Source organism: Pteronotus mesoamericanus, unplaced genomic scaffold (genome assembly GCF_021234165.1).
Source record: "Pteronotus mesoamericanus isolate MK-2021 breed Mesoamerican mustached bat unplaced genomic scaffold, CSHL_Meso_final contig_657, whole genome shotgun sequence".
In the NCBI taxonomy this organism is placed as follows: domain Eukaryota; kingdom Metazoa; phylum Chordata; class Mammalia; order Chiroptera; family Mormoopidae; genus Pteronotus; species Pteronotus mesoamericanus.
Genome location: NW_026555229.1, coordinates 19,262,155 through 19,278,451, shown reverse-complemented (window position 1 = coordinate 19,278,451; position 16,297 = coordinate 19,262,155).

The window sequence follows — 16,297 nt, the reverse complement described above, 5'->3', positions numbered from 1 at the left end:
GTGAGAGCCCACTCACGCTTCCGTAAGGAAACAGGCCCGCCTTCCCCGCCCAGCACCCAGGAAAATCCGTGCCCCACCGGTCGCCAGTGGGGCCTGAGCGATGGGGTCCGACAAAGATGATCGTGTTATTCCTACCGAAAACTTTTGGGTATTTTTCTTTTCAGTCTTTTAAAATACCTATACAATAGGTACAGGTTCCTACTTAGCATTATATCATGGTCCTTTCCTCATATCCTTACATCTTAATAATAATAATAGTAGTAGTAATAATGGCTGTGTAATAGTCTATCATGTGGATGACAACAACTATAATTCCTGGACGTACAAACAGGCTGGCTCCCAAAATGCTGAAGCAACTCCAAAAGTGGAATACCTTTCAGTAAGTCTCTACAGTTTTATCTGACTGTGGAGCATTTGTAGAAATAGGAAAACACAATAAAAGGACGTGGCTACTCCTTTGATTAACCTGACTGTTCTACAGAAAGTTTCTGTCAGTGGGAGACTCCACCCCCACCAGCAACATGCATCACTTACAGCAACTTCAAGGGCAAAATGAATGTTCATTGCTGGCTTGATTTACATTTTTAATTCATAAATTTGAGTATTTTTACATGCTTGTTAAGTATTTGTATTTTTTTCCTTTCCTTGTCTTCTTTGCCCATTAGTATTGTGGTATGAGCACTGTTCTCGTTGTTTCGCATTAGCCTTACACATAAAACTAAGATTAATGTTTTGTGATATTTTTCACAAACATCTTCCCAATGTTGCTCATATCTAGAATTTTTCATGTGTCTGTGGTCAGCCCCAATAACCTTTTATTTATTAACCTATTTCCAAGCATTTATATCTACAAAGTCATCCTCTTGAGAGCTGAAATTTATTTATGTCTTCTATTTTTATGTTATTTTTTGCATATAACTGTTAAATGCATGTGGAATGTATTTGGGTATATTGAGAGAGCGAGGGATTACCTTTAATTTTTTCCACATGGTTGGTCCTAACATCATTTACTGACTAATCTCCCTTTCCTCGCGGACCTTTACCACATACTAATGTTTCATCTATATTAACTCTATTAGGGCGTGAGTTTCAGGCATGCTGTTATAGTGATCCACCTGTTGGTGGTTTCATTTGACTATTGAAATTTTGTGACTTTTTCCTCAGCAAAATAGTACTTTTAATATACTTTTGTCTCAAAATACCCTGGGCTGGATTAAGGCACCCAAATTTCCTTAGAAGGTGCATTGTAGCTACTGTGCGTCTCATAGAAATATAGCCTGTGTAGATCTGCTGTCTCACGGTCACAGTTACATTTACGGCTGTTCCCCAGGAAAATGCTCTTTGGACTTCGCTGTGCTCACCCTGGCCTTTTGCTCTGGAATGGAGGAGTGAACAAGGCCAGAGTGGAGATAGAGCTTGGGCCTTGCTGGACCCCACTGACAGGAAATTGCTTTGGGTCACCCGCTTCTTATTAAGGCATCATTTGCTCTCCGCTAGAAAGCAACGACTTGCATTGAGCTATGTCTTCATTGCTCCTTGGCAGAGAGACACCCTACACAAGACAAGAAGCTGCTCATCAAAGAACACACGGCAAAGGGTTTTTGAGCTCTATCTGAACTTTATCACTAAATTATCTTGGGTGCACTGCTGTTATGCCATCTGCAAAATGAGGCTTCCAAGCTGGACATCTTTGAGCTCTAACACAGTGCAGCGGGCTGTAGACAGCGCGTCCAAATTGTCAAAGAAAGCCTCACACTGCCTGAGTTTTTCCCTAAAACCAGCGTTAGGCAGAACTTTTCAACAGCTCTGCATTCAGACATCTTGGCGTTTCCCGAGACTTCTTGTTTGCGACCAGCCCTCTCAAGATCCCAGGGATAAAAGCGCTCCCGAAGTGTGAAGCAGATAAAAACCAATGGTTGTACAGAAGACAGAAGTTGTGTTCCCCTCCCCAATTCTCTCATTAGTTTAAGTTCTGACTGATTTAAACATTTGTTGCACTTTCTCTGGAAACTTAAACGTTTAATTTGGAATACAGTCATGGAGCAAAAAAATCTGCTGAGTATATAACGCAAAAATATTGTTGCTAATGAGTGACGCTGATTTAACAGGAAACAAGGAAGGAAAATACAAACTTTGGAAGAAAATAAGCAATTTCACAATGTTTCCATTTGCTCCAAATCCAACTTCATTGCTTCAAGGGGTAGCCAGAAAATTTTTCTCGGGAAATTGCAGTCAGTATTCCTGTAGACTGTTTTCTGGCCTGCCAGGAATGGGTAGAAATGACAAATTTCCTAGAGCAACTTCTGAGAAATTTGTGTTGATGATAACTCTGATTTTAAGCTCTTCATTCTTTCCTCCAGCAAAAACACACCAAATCGTGCAACAGTGCAGAACAGAGCAGTAAATTACTGCTTCTTTAATTTACTTAATAAGATCTTTTAAGTCTTTGCGGTTGTGCTGTTTTTGTGTGACTGCCATGGCATTTTAGGTATGTTTTGAGATAATTTAAGGAGGTAGTGCAAAACCCTTCCTCCCCATTAGAAATTCTGATCTAAAAAAAAAAAAAAGAAATTCTGATTTTACACCATTAATTGGCATTTTCAAAACACCAAGCGCCCAGTTTGAGGTCAACAAATAAAACACAAGCCCAGATGCCGCGTTTACACTCGCCTGCATTTAACACTTCATAAGCAGTTCATTAAACTGATAACACTTTAAACAGTAACACTGGCTCTTTCAGACTCACTCAGCCTCCAATTGTCCGGAGTTACCGCGTGAAACCTTCCTGGGCTGAGAACTACAGAAATTTACATTCTTGACCTGTGTCGCTTCATTGTGGACACGCCGGGCCCTGACTGACTCAGAGTGGGCCGGCTCGAGCCTGCACGCCCCAGTGACTGCACACACAGGGACAGGCCGGTGGGGGGGGGGGCCGCGGGGGGGGGGGTGCCTGCGCCCGGGCACTGCAGTGGGGAGGGGGCGAGGGGATGGGGCCGCAGTGGGAGGTGAGGACCCTGGCCTTCGGTCGAATCCAGCACAGCCACAGGGGCAAGACTGAGCCTCAGTCTGCCCCAAAACACCTGGCTGGGTTTCAGAGCAGCCTCCCAGCTCTCCCAAGCGACCTCCTTCTGACCAGAAACCAGTTCTCCGAGAGTGAACCTTCTAAAAGTAGTAATCCCCACTGCCTAAGTTCTCCCCAAAGAACCGGGACCCTGGTGTGACGAGGGCCCCACGTCCTGGCACAAACCTCCAAGCTCTGGGATGACTGGATTATTAGAGTCTGCCTTGGTGTCTGCCTACGTGCGCGGAGTGTGCACGCAAGAACAGTAAGAGGGCTCACTAACTGTCCCTGGCTCTTCCAGTGTGCCAAGCTTCGTACGAGCTGTGCATGCGTTTCTTTCAATTCTGCAACAAGGCGGAGCGGATATTGTCTCTCCTTTGCGGGTGCCGACGATAGGCTGGCCCGGCCGGGGTCCGCAGGGATGACGGTGCCCAGTCTCACAATGCACTTGAGCGCAGGGCGCCATGCTAACTGAGCCTATTGCCGCATCGTCGTGTTCAATGCACCTATCTGACAGGACCATTCCTATCCTTATTTTGCAAAAGAGAAACATAGTGGCAGAAAGGCAGGGATGGAATTAGACTTCAAGTCCATCTGGTTCTCAGGACAGGGCGCTTGGCCTCGAGACTACGGCTCCCTAGAGTTGGAGGCTTTCAAAGGCCGACTCCTGGGGTTTCACCACTCCCCACCCCCCGCCCCGCCTGCAGCTGCGAGAACCCAGCCCTCCTTGCCCCTCTTGCGGGTTCAGCGCCCAGGCGCCCTGCGTTCCCACGCCTCCAGACCTGTAGATAATTTCTAGGCTCATGGAGTTAGGCAACTGATGGCCAGCTGATGGGTAACTGACCCGCTGCTGATTAACCTCACAGCCTGGGTTGAGGTGAGACTCTCGAAGACTCCCCAGTCAAGGGACACAGCGCCATCATGTGTCCATATCGGGAAGTGCAACCGAGGCCATGGGCTTTGACCTTCACTAGAGTGAGCTGGGTGAAAGGCAGAATGTGAAAGGGTTTGTAAATCCTTTTGGGATCATCCCTGGTCTTTTAGCTCAGGGTGCGTGCGGCCATGTAGCTGCACAGAAAAGGGGATGGCCCACTGGGGCCCTGCTTGGCAGGGACTCCTGGGTCAGCCCTGAACTCTCGGAGGAGAGAGCAAGGCCCCCAGCCTTTCCTGGTCGGGCTGTGAGTTTGTCATGGAGAAAGGAGCGCATGTGGCAAAGGGTCCCAGGACCTTCTCCTCCTTTGCAGATGCATGGGTCCCTGAACCCGGGCAAGGTCATGTTATTTTCTGGAATTAAAAAAAATTTTTTTTCAATTATAGTTGACATACAACAGTTACATTCTTTTCAGGGATACAGCATAGGTCATACTGAAACTCATGCTGCAATTCATTCATTTTATGCGTCAGTCCGTCAGTCAGTCAGCACAAATGTAACACGCACCAGGACCCGAGGTGGGTGCTGATGATACAGAAGTGGCTAAAAGACAGCCAGGGGAAGCTCCTGGGCTGCTTTCTCACGGTGCCTGAAAACTCAGGAAGGAAGACACACAGGTACTATAAAGCAGTCAATTACAGTCATCAAAATATTTTTAAAATTGTGAAATAGTCATGTTCTTTGTTACTCTATGGTGTAACAGAGCTACAGATCAGTATGGGAACTACAGTCCTTTCAGACAGTGACGAGCACAGATGAATAACTGCACCAATTGCCATGTGATGAAAAAAAAATAGCTGCGATTTCTGTTGGTGACAAAGTCACAGTCACTGCAATGTGTTACCTATATTCATAACCAAACATTTTAAATTCTGTTAGAAGTTAATGAAGATAACGTTGTAAATGCTTCCCTGTCCAAATCACAGGACCCCTAGATTTCGCCCACAAATCTCTTGGTTAAGAAGCTAGTAGTGAGCAGAAACCAAATACTAAATAAACGAGGTGAGTGTGGATGGTACTGAAGGTTTTGCAAAAAATCAACAGCTCAGTTGATTAGAGCACCATCCTGGTACAGCAGGTGGGGAGTTCCAGCCCCGGTCAGGGCACATACAGGAATCATGCAAGAATCAACCAATGAAGGCACAAAAGGGTGCAACGATGGATCGATGTTCTTGTACTTCTCCCTTCCTCTCTCTCTCTTTATTAAAAAAAAATCTTTAAAAAAATCCGCAGGGTACCTTGCCAACAATAAAACCAGAGGGAAGTCCGCAGTTAAGTGCGGCGCACTCGGGAGTAGGACACTTGACGCTGAGGCCGCATGCAGAGACAGGAAACCGCTGCTAGGGGGCGCAAGTTAGCCCATGAACCACCACAGTCTGAAACTTCGACTCTCCTGCACAGGACCGCAGTCCGAGCACCGTTTCCCCTCAATTCCTAAACCCAGGCAGACTCATTTACATGCCGACCTGAGTCCTGAAGGAACGTGTTGTCACTTGGCGCAAACCAGCCGTGCAACGGCAATCTGCGCTGTTGCAGACTGAACCTCCCGGAGTTGAACCTGCAGAAAATGCTCAGCATCTTTGAGTCCTGTTTAGGAACGAGACTCCTTCCAGGTCTCTCCTTACTTTTCATTCAAGCTGTGGTCCCCCAAGGTCCCCCCCTAAGTTAGCAGGGACAGGGCACCTCTGTTCCCACCACCGATTCCCAGCCCAGCCACTGCACCACAGACAGCATTTGGGGGTGGGGTGGGGCTGGGAGCTCTGGGCTGGGTCAGAGGTGGCCTTTGTAGTTGGGTATGAACCAGTGTGGCAAGCTTGCGGGGTGACGTGAGAGCTGGCACCGGCAAAGAACAACTTTGTTGACAAGAAGATTAATTAGACAAATACAGTGCCCATCAGTTATTGCTGCCGCCTCCTCAGGGGTCAGCTCCAGTCAAGCCTTTGCTAAAGATTTTTTTTCTTCATCTCTTTAAAAGAGAGCTTAATCTCCTAACAAGGCAGCCAAAACGCAATTCGTGGCGTGCCAGGCGAACAAGTACATACAGGCAGGTTCTGGGGGAGGCTTCCTACAAACCGCCGGCCGCGGGCTGGCGTGGCCCGGGAGCGGCGGCCTCTTCCTCCCGCCTGTACAGACCCGGCCCCAGGAAGCATGCTGAGCCCTGAATGCTTCCTCGCAAGGGAGGACGCCCCGCTGGTGAGCTCTCTCGGTCTCCCTTCCTCTCTGCCTTTCACGGGCAAGGGTCCCTTGAGAGAGGCTGGCAGGCGGCCGTGCTGGGTCTTGAGTGCTTGCAGGCTCCTGCCACCCACGCCTTCCCTCTTTTCAAATGTCTTCTTCCTCTAACGGATGCCTGCCCCACCGTCCTACTGTGAGAAGTGGCCTCATGCATCATTCAACAAATATATGTGGAGCCTACTATGTGCCAGCAACATGGGAAATAAAGGAATGATCTCCATACATCAGGCCCTTGCCTTGGGGTGGGGGTGGGGGGTTATATTCTAGAGAGGCAGACAGAGCGAATGAGTAAAATAAATGTACCAGTGAGCTAGTGTGAGCCTGTGGTAAAGGCCAAGAGGAGCTCAGTGAAGGGATGTGGTGGCGAGGGCCTGGAGGTGGCAGCCGTTTTGGAAAAGGTGCCCCAAGGAGGTGAGGTTTCGGAGAGAGGCAAGAAGGGCGGGAATCTTCCTGGGGAAGGAAGGCCTTCCCCATCCCCCACCCCCGACCCCCAGCCACAGGAGACAGGAACCTGACGGTGCCAAGGGAGGGGGTGCTCTGCAAATATCTGTTGACCTGATAAATGGGGAAATGTTTCAAAGCGGTGCTCCTTATACTTTAGTGTGAATTAGATTCTCGGGGCGGGGGGAAGGGGGTGGCTTGTTATAAAGGTAGATTTCCAGCTCTGATGATTCAGAAGTGGTGGCATGGGGCCCAGAAAGCTGCATTTGACAGGATTCCCTGTCACACACCCCTCTGCCTACCACCCCTCCCAAAGAGGGCGCCACAGCTGGTCTACCGCACCCCCCGCCCCCAGCTCTGGGCCTGCCCAGGCAGCCGCCTGCACCTCCACACTGGGCGGCGGGCCCTCCAAAAGCACCCCCCACCTTCAGGCAGCCTGCGCAGTCCTGGGTGGCCACCCTCTCTGTCCTGTCAGGCCTCCCCGTGGTTCGCGATTTAAGAAAGTCTCCAAAGGCCAAGTCACCTGAGCCCCTGGAGGCTCCCAGGCCGAGCCATCCCCTTGGAAGTGGCAGGCAGATCGGGCCTTCCCTTGGAGGGGCCCCTGAAAACCTCCTACAGCGGGGGAAGGGGCGGGCGGCCACTCAGTGGTCCTGCCCACTGTGGCCCTTTCTAGAAACTCCCTAATGCCCCCCGGGGCCCCCAGCAGCCTCCTGGCTCTGCACCTACGTTCTCTTGGAAAGAACGGAGAATTCTGCATGAATCTACAAGAGTTTTGATGTCTGCTTCCATAGCAGGGGAGCGTGGGTTGGGTGAGGCCACGCCGGCCCTGGCCGGGGTCCCGGTGAGCGCGGGGGACAGGCCGCGCGACGAGGTGGAGCCCAGCCGGCAGCACGGAGCACCGCACCGGGCCTTCCAGGGGCAGAGGAGTTGGCTTTGCTGCCCGGTGGCCATCCTGGCCGAGAGCCAGCCTCAGGGCGAGACCTGCTCTGCCCCCAGGGCCCGTCCGTCTGCAGGTGGGGGAGCCCCTGAAGCTGGGATGCGCCCCTGGGTCCTGTCCTTCCACAGTCCGCCGGGGTGCCTGGGGCCTTGGGCCACACGGGCCTGGGCAGCCTCCCTCCCTGGGGCCTCTCTCGCGTGGGTGGCGGCCGGCTGGAGGCGTCGGCAGTAGGGGTGAGGGTGTGACAGAACTTGGACACGTGGGCTGGGGGCACACACTCGTGTGCACTCACATGTGCACACGAAAGGCCCCATAAAGCTGGGGGTGGACCTCAAAAGCGGTGGGCCCCAGCCTGGCTCTCTGCACTGCCCTGTTCTGACAGCAACTCCTGAGGTTTCTGAAGTCAAACCTGGCCTTCCAGATGAGGGGAACGGTGTATTTATTAAGGTAGAAAAAGAACCCATGTTTTATCTAGCAGCTTGTTGTTTTGATTAATGACGCTTTAGGAAAAGATGCGCGGTAGGCGCGTCCGCGTTCTCTCTTGCTCTGGGCCTCCAGAACGCCAGGCAGCTGGGCGGCCGCCCTAGGGGTGCTAGACCGAGGAAACCTCCTCCTTGGGGGGTGGGAGGGGACAGAGACGAGGTGGGGGACTTCCACTGTTGGCCACGCCCCTTTTCTTGTCCTCCCCCAGACCTGAGGAATGGGGTCCTGGGAGCGCAGCTTGGGAAGGGGCGGGGCTTTGGGAACTGTCTTTTGCCCCTCCCCCCATCCTGTGACTTAAAGGCGCTTGGAAGTGCAGGAACCACCACTGTGGGCAAGTGTGGACCCTTCATGGCAATAGATCGCCCCTGGAGAAGGGGCAGGGGGCTCTCTGGCTGAAGGCAGCCTGGAGAGGCCCAGACAGGGATTACCTGCTGTCCCTGCAGACGTGTGTGGGGACCCTGGGGTCAAATATTTGCAGGGAACTCCCTTTTCCAGCTGCACATGGAGGAGGCTCTAAACTCCTGGGGACTGGCTGGGAAACACTCCTGTTCCTCCCCTACCCATAATCCCTGGCCTCCTCCGGAGCTCCCCCTTCCCCGCCCCTCCTCCCAGAGACCTCTGGGAGAAAGCTGGTCCTCAAGGCCCTCTGGGCTGGTTCTCTTCTAGAAAGAAAGGAAAGCTTACAATGGGATGGAGGGAAAGGCTGTGCCTGGCGCCAACATGTGACCCTGGGCCAATTCTTCCCTCTCCAGGCCTCAGTTTCCCTGTGTGCAGAAGGGCTGTCAAGGCCACTTAGACGCATGTGACTCTAACAAATAAACTTCCATGTGAGGTATCAATTCTCTTCTCCTAGTCACAGAAGAGAGCACCCATGGATTCAGAACTTTCTCGTTCCTTCAGCTAATGGCTTTGGAGCACTGAGCAGCCAGAAAGCTGTTGTTCCATCAAAAGACTGAACATCCAGTGGCCGAGCTGCCCGACTCAACTGCATTTCCCAGTCTCTGCTGCCCTCTGCTGGCCGGCGCGGGCTGGGACACACTGATGCAAGGCGCGAGGCGCGGGGCGCAGCACCACGCAGAACCGCGTTCTTAGCGGTTCTCTTTACCCGCAGGGAACCTGAGACTCAGAGCGAGCAGTGATTTCCTCCAGGCCACACAACAGCAAGTCCTGTGGCTCAGGAGTCCTGCACGGAGGGTGCCTGCGCGGGCAGCATGGGCGTCCTCTGGGACTGGCTGGGAAGGCTACTTCTCGGGCCCCAGCTGGCGGGGCTCAGGCTCTCCAGGTCCTTCTGACGCTCGATGCGCGCTCTAGAAGTAGCCCCTTTGCTACTTCTTGGGAAACAGAAGCCTGGGGGTGTGGTGGGGGAGTGGGAACAGATTCTTATCATATTTTGCAACTTTAAAATAAGACATGAAAAAATGCAGGAAGGGGACGACTTTGTTTTCGTTTTATATTTGGGAAGATCCTCGCTGCCTGCGGGCCCAGGCAGGGGAGAATGGAGAAAGGAACATCTTTAATGCTGAAGATCAAAATGGTACAATCCGTTAAGAGCCGGCCCAACCCAGAGAACCCACGAGCAAGTAGGTTTGGGAATAGCAAATGCTGAGCCCTTGGCTTGGAGAAGCACAACTTGTATGTGGCACATTCAAGGACCTGAGGTTTGCAGTCAAGAAATGTGTTTGTATGTTTTTGTCAATTCCAACACTTTTCTGACTATAATACATTAAAAAAATATTTACTGGTATTTCACAGAACACTGCAGTTCAGAGGAACACAGATTAGGATGTATTAGAAAAAAGGGATTCTTGGCTCCAGAAGCTTGGGAAGCTAAAACCACCCAGAATTCCTAGCTCTGGAATCTCCTCCAGCCACAGGAGGGGGCTGGGGGGCTCTGAGGGCCAAGCAGGACTTTCCTGGCTGTGGGCTTAGGAACTGGTGGTGCCCCCGTTCTCTCCCGATGGCAGAGGGAAGCAGAAGGAAACAACCGCAAAGCGCTGTGTGGCTGCTGAAAATGGTGAGGGAGACAGACAGCACAGAACCTGGTCTGTAAGTCTGGTTAAATCTAGAATAGGTCCACAGGGGCCACTGAAAGCTGTTGCTTTCTTTTTAGAAAAGTGGGTCCTTCCCAGAGAAAGGAGGCCGAGTAAAACAAAGGTGAGCTAGGCTGCGCCTCCCGGCCGCCCTCAGCCAGGTGATGGGGGAATCCAGCCAGGGTTTATTGTTCTGGGCGAAGAAGGGGGTGTCGCCCCACCACTTGAAGGCCCTGAGGAAATCTGGGTCCTCATTTTTGGCCACTGGAGGTGCATTAGTCTCTAAGAGCTGCCGTTAACAACTTACCACGACTTGGTGGCTTAAAACAGAAATTTATCCTCCGTTCTGGAGGCCAGATGTCCAAAATCAGAGTGTGGGCGGGACCGTGGCTCCTCTGAAGGTTCTAGGGAAGAAGGCCTCCTTGCCTCTTTCTAACTTCTGGTGGCTTCCATGGATGCGTGGCATCCCTGGCTTGTCACTGCGTCACTCCAATCTCTGTCTACATGGCCATCTGTCCTCTAAGTGTCTGTGTCCTCTCATGTTTATAAAGACACTAGTCACTGGATCGATGACTTCCTCTCAAGATCTTTACTAATGACACCTGCAAAGATCCCATTTCCAAACAAGATCCTCTCTGTGGTTTCAAAAGGAACATTAATTTTAAGGGGACACCATTCAGTGTCCTCCAGCACAGTTGGCGATCCCAGCAGGACGCAGGGTCCTCGCCCTCCCCGAGGCCGACGTGCGTGTCCCTGGCAGGCTGCGGGAGGGTGGCAGCGGGGCTTCTCCTTCCCGGGAGGAGCCGGGCCTGTCGGAAGGTCCAGGAGCTCAGGGGCTGGGCGGCCCATGCAGCCCTGAGACTCACCGAGCGCCTGGTTACTTTGTGACAGACCCCTAGGCTCTTACCCCGAATGCAGCCCCCTTGAGGCTTCCCTCAGTTGCCTCAACTGCTTACAGTTTAAGGCCTACCCACTTCCACTGACCAAAGGGTCAGTCTGATGACCGAAGGCAGAAAGTGGCATCGGCTCGGGCCAGACCCAGGCTCCCAAAGGAGGCTTTCCCGGATTCCCGTGCATGTTCTCCGAGGGCGGGGCGAGCAGCTCCCGCGCTGTGTCCTCAGATCGGAGCTGGGTCTTCGCTGACTCACGGGTCAGCCCCTGCACCCTCCTGGGAACCGAGCAGCGAGCTCAGGGCGAGCTCAGGTCGCTGTGTGTTAGCTGCGTCTTGCTTCTTCGTTTCGTGTTCTAAAGGCCTTGAGAGGCGAGAGGCTCCACGGGCCGTTTCACACGTGGGAGGCCAGCTGCCAAGTTGCTGCGATGGAGGGGGGAGGGGGAGAAGAGGAGGAGGGAGGGTGGGCCTGGAGGCAGCCGCACACCAAGGGAGCCGCCTCCCTGGGGCCCCCTCTGCCATCTGCCTCCCTCCTCCACCCCCGGCCCCTGGGTGCGGGCCGGTCCCACCGCCAATGAAACCACAGGCTCTGCCTGGTTTTTGTTTTTGCTCATCTTTGTTCCTAATGCTGGGCCCCGGGAGGACACTGGAGGTTTATTCATTGAAGTTGATCCACGTGGACTTCCTCCCAAACCAAACCCTGAGCAGAAGCATCCCTGAGACAAGGATTTGGGCACCTATTGGCCGCAGAGGCCCTGTCGACATGAGGGGACAGGTCATTGTGCCGCTGTCTGCTGGCCTCAGAACTGGAAACAGAGCTACCTCGGAGGTAGCCGGAAAAGGAGGCACCATCTTCCGAAGTCCTTGACCAAGGAGTGGAGCAGACGCTGTAGACCAGCGTTTGGATTTCCAGCCCACGGGCCTGTTTCAGTTCCCCCAGGGCAGCTACTCTTCGTTTAAAAGAAAAATAAAGGCAGAAAGTAAGCAGCAGCGTTCATCAAAGGTTTTTGTACGGAAGGAGAGTACCCCAAACCGAAGGGCTGGAACCTGCTCCAGTTCGGCAAATAAGTCTACGTGCAGAGTCTAAGCTCCCCAAAAAGTTTAAAGAAAGGTTTTGAAACCCGCGTTCTCTCCAACAAAGCCCGGCAAAGAAGGCAGCCCTTTCGTCCTCGCCCCCGCCGGCTTCCTGGCCTCCTCGGTCTGGTCTCCTGTTGGACTCGGTGCCCCCGGGGCCCCTAGATGAAGAGGGAGCAGGATTCCGGCTCAGCTGCGGGTTGAATCCCCCTAAGTTCTCCCTCCTTCAGGGAACTGGGCAGAGACCAAGTAGCTGGCCTGAGATGTCAGACAGGCCTGCCTGGCATCTCAGCTTTGTCACTTCCTAGTAGGGTGGCCAACTGCCCCCATTTGCTGAGGACTGTCCTGGTTTTAACACTGAGTCTGGTGTCCCAGGAAGCTCCTCATTCAAGGGCAATCTAGTTTCTCTCAAAGTCCCTGAGCCTTAGTTTACTCTTCTGTGAAATGGGGTGATAACCCCCACCCCGAAGCTGTGAGGACTCGACAGAGCGTGCAGGCTTTGTGCCTGGAAGGCCGAGGGGTGGGCTCCTGGCAGCGCACTCGCTCACCAGAACAGATCCACCAGCAGCGCCACCCTGCTTCCTGCCTGTCCCACTTTAACATGGCCCCAAATCCCTGCCATTTCCACCCCTCACCTCGCTGCTTCGGAGGTGTGGGGGGGCGGTGGGGGGGCGGGCCCTGGCACCCAGTCACATCCCCAGGAGGGGACAGGCAGGGAGCTGCTGAGGCACCTCTGGGGACTGGAAGCGCTCCCATGTTCTTGGGATGGTTTTGCCTCCCAGTTCTGTTGTAACACAATTCGCCAGCTGCCAGCCTGGGCTCAGGGTGCTGTCTCTGTCCCTCGTCCCCCAGCTCACTCTGAGGGAGGAGCGTCCCGCACGTGGCTGAGGTACCTCCAGAGCCCCCCTGCCCTGCTCCACCGGGGCCCTGCTCCCGCTCTGGTTCCGACCTTCCCGACTGGGCCCGTGGCCGTGGGGGCAGATGAATCCGGTCATCGGGAACAAATGGACTTTCTCGGTGCTCTTGCCCGCCTTGTCCTGGAGAGGAGTCTCAGAGCCCGAGGGCATCACACAGGGCCCGCCTGCCTACCCAGTGTCACGCCCCCTCCCATCCCCAGGTGGAGCTGGCCTCCCGGCTCAGGCCAGAGATGCTCTGCACCCCCCACCGGCCACCTGTCACGCTGTCCGTTCTGCTGGGAGGCCTCCTTTTTCTGCCACCCGCCACTGAGAAGCTCCCCCTCCCGCCGGCGGCTCCCTGGCCACTCAGTCCCCATCGTAGTGGCATCCACACCAACACACCACACAGCCTGCTGTCTCCATGTCCAGCGTCCGTCGTGCCTTCCACAGAAAAGGAGTCCCCGGACGGAGGCCCCTGCGGGGAGGGGCGAGGCCGGGGATGTGGGGGCGCTCGGGCTGGGCAGCAGGAAGGGGATTTTGTCTCAGGCGAGACGCTACGTGTGAGGGAGATTTTCTGGGCGGAGTGCTAGACGCAGACTGGGCATGTTTCTAGAGATGCCTCAGGGACAGCGAAGGCAAGCCACTTGGCTCCAGATCACATTCTTGCTGTGCAAAAACCGGTTTTCTAGAAGGCCAGAGTGGGTGACTTTAGAGGTGGTAGGAGTCGACCTTCTTACGTCTCTCCCTCGCTCACTACCTGTCCTGATCTCAGCTCCTGCTAGTCTGTGCCATGTGACCCAGACTGTCCTGAAGGAAAGCTGACACCCCCGTCCATTTTCCAATGAGCCGCCAAGTCAACAGACCCCGCACATCCCTGAGTAACTACTAAAGATCTAGAGTGCATCCTCTGAGTGACAACCAGCCTTGACATCTGACATCTGTCACCTTTTTCTCTCTACCCCAGGAGGAAGACAATATCCTAATTATTTTATAGATGAAGCTCAGGTGACAACCTGCCCAAGATCAGGCAGCTGGACCAGGGACACGCTGTCACAAACTCCACTCTCGCCCTAGGTGCCCCCTTGCGGGCCGGGGTGCGCAGCGCTGAGGGGGTCCCCCGAGGTGACGCGCACAGCCCAGGGCTCGGCTGTCCAGCAGGCGCGTGGCCCCAGCAGGCCCCCAGTGCGTGCGGCGCCGCTCCCAGAAGCACAGGCTCAGCTCGGATTCCTAACAGCCCTTGAATTAACCGGCTCTGGAGTCTGGCTACAGCGCTGTCCTCCAGGCAGATTTCTAGCTCTTGAGGGGCCCAGGTGTATTTTCCTTGGCCTACTTTGGGCAAAGATTAGTAATTTAAGACAAGCAAAGGCCTGTCATTCAATTAAATTCCCAACTGATACGCATCCTAGAAAACCATTAATAAATGTGGTTGTCAGACAGGCAGTTCTTCAGTAAAGAGCCGGAGCCGTTTCCCCAAAAGTTGGCCTTAGGAAATTTTGTTTCTTAGGCCACCCTCCCTTCCACTTGTACGTGCCTGTGAAAACGTAGTTTGCCAATTTTCTCCTTGAGCCTTTCCATTTGATCGTATCACAAACATGTCCATTTGTCACGTCTGGTTACTTCCTGTCCCACTCCCTGGTTCCTCCAAATGGGATTGTACAAGGCCTTGTCATCGGGCACTGAGATCGCCAAGTGGGATGCTCATGAATTCACCTCAGCAACAGTGGCGCCTACCCCTGGGATCAGGATGTAACTGGTTTTCATCTTCTATGCTACCTGAGGCATTATGGCTTAAAAATGATGGTAGAATGCCAAAAGATTAGATAAGGTGAGGGCCTTATTATAGTACAACGTGTCAGGAGACGTGTGGCTTAAAATTGAGATTTGCTTAAAAATGTTCTGAAAATGAAAACAGCTCTTGGATTTAAAGTTTATTATCATCTATTTATGGCTTTTATCTCAGAATTGGCAGGAACAAGACAGAAGGCAGCCTGGGTGACGCACGGATACATGTTGTATGGAGCTTCCTAGACCCACGGCTGTGAGCACATGGGCCTGCGTTTGAGAGCCAAACACTAAAGAAAAACGCCCGAGAGGCTGAGAGTTGCTGAAAGTCTTCTACGGGGGGAGCTGGGAGGGGGGTTGCCTTGAGCAGGTCCTGCGTGGCTGGCCGAGCACCACAGGGAGGGACCCTTTAAGGCAAGGCGGAGGGACAACCTTCCCCGAGTCCCCTCTGGCCGGCCCGTGTCCCTAGAGCCCAGCCCGTCTAGAACCCCGTTCTTATGCCCAGCTGCTCTTTCCTTCTTTTAGAACGTAGCACGAGTGTAATTAACGGGACGTGGCTTTGCATTTTAATTGAAAGAAGTTCTTTCATCACGAATCCTTGTGAGTCAGTCCAATCAATTACGAGCAGGTTCCCGGAGAAACAGAGCCCTGTTGGCTCATGGGCTAGTCTGTCTGTCGTGTCGGCCTTGCAGAATTCTTTGACTGCAGCACAGTTACAAGTCTGTGCCCTAACGGCTTTATTTCAATCACACACTGTGGCTGAGTGAAATCCACGGGTGACCACAGGCGCAGGGCACAGCATCCAGGCAGTAAGAGCAAGAGAGGGTCTGTTTTCCTATGAGAGACTCCATTCTGTTGAGAATTCCTGATTGGGGCCACCTGTAAGGGACACGGGACTCATACAGATGCCACCCTGATATCTACTTCAAAAGAACACAATGTCCTGCTATCACCTTCACAGCAGTGGGAAGACCTAAAGCAGCACACAGTGAACAGGACTTGCACTTGGAACTTGACACAGACCCGGTCTCCATCCTGTCGGAGAGAGTAAGGGTCGCCATTCCAACCAGCTGGACTCTAACCAAAGCCCAAGCTGCCGCCTGTGTGCCCAGTGGGCTCACTCCCTCGCTCCCACTCAGCCCACACATGACTGCCTACAGCCCCCTGGCCTCAAATCCAAACGTATATTTAATTTTTAAAATACCCTACTGCGGAATAAAATTTCATTTTCCTCTGCTCACTAAGATTGGCATTCTTCTTTCAACTAGGCGGTGGTTGAACAAATAAACAATATCTGGATAATCCTTTAAATAAGAAGTAACGTGAGGAGAGCTGTGTTTGCCCACAGCCTTGAGAAACCCTGCTGTAACCTGGCCAGGCAGAGAAAAGCGGGCAAACTGGGCCCATTACAGGGCCGACAGAAGGGTCTTGGGTTTCTTCTGGGATGCTCAGCCCCAGCGCTGGCCAGGGAGCAGGCTCTCCGGGGGCAGGGAGGGCCCTGGGGGAGGGCCCTCCCTGCCCGTGGACCTCAGCTGCTCATC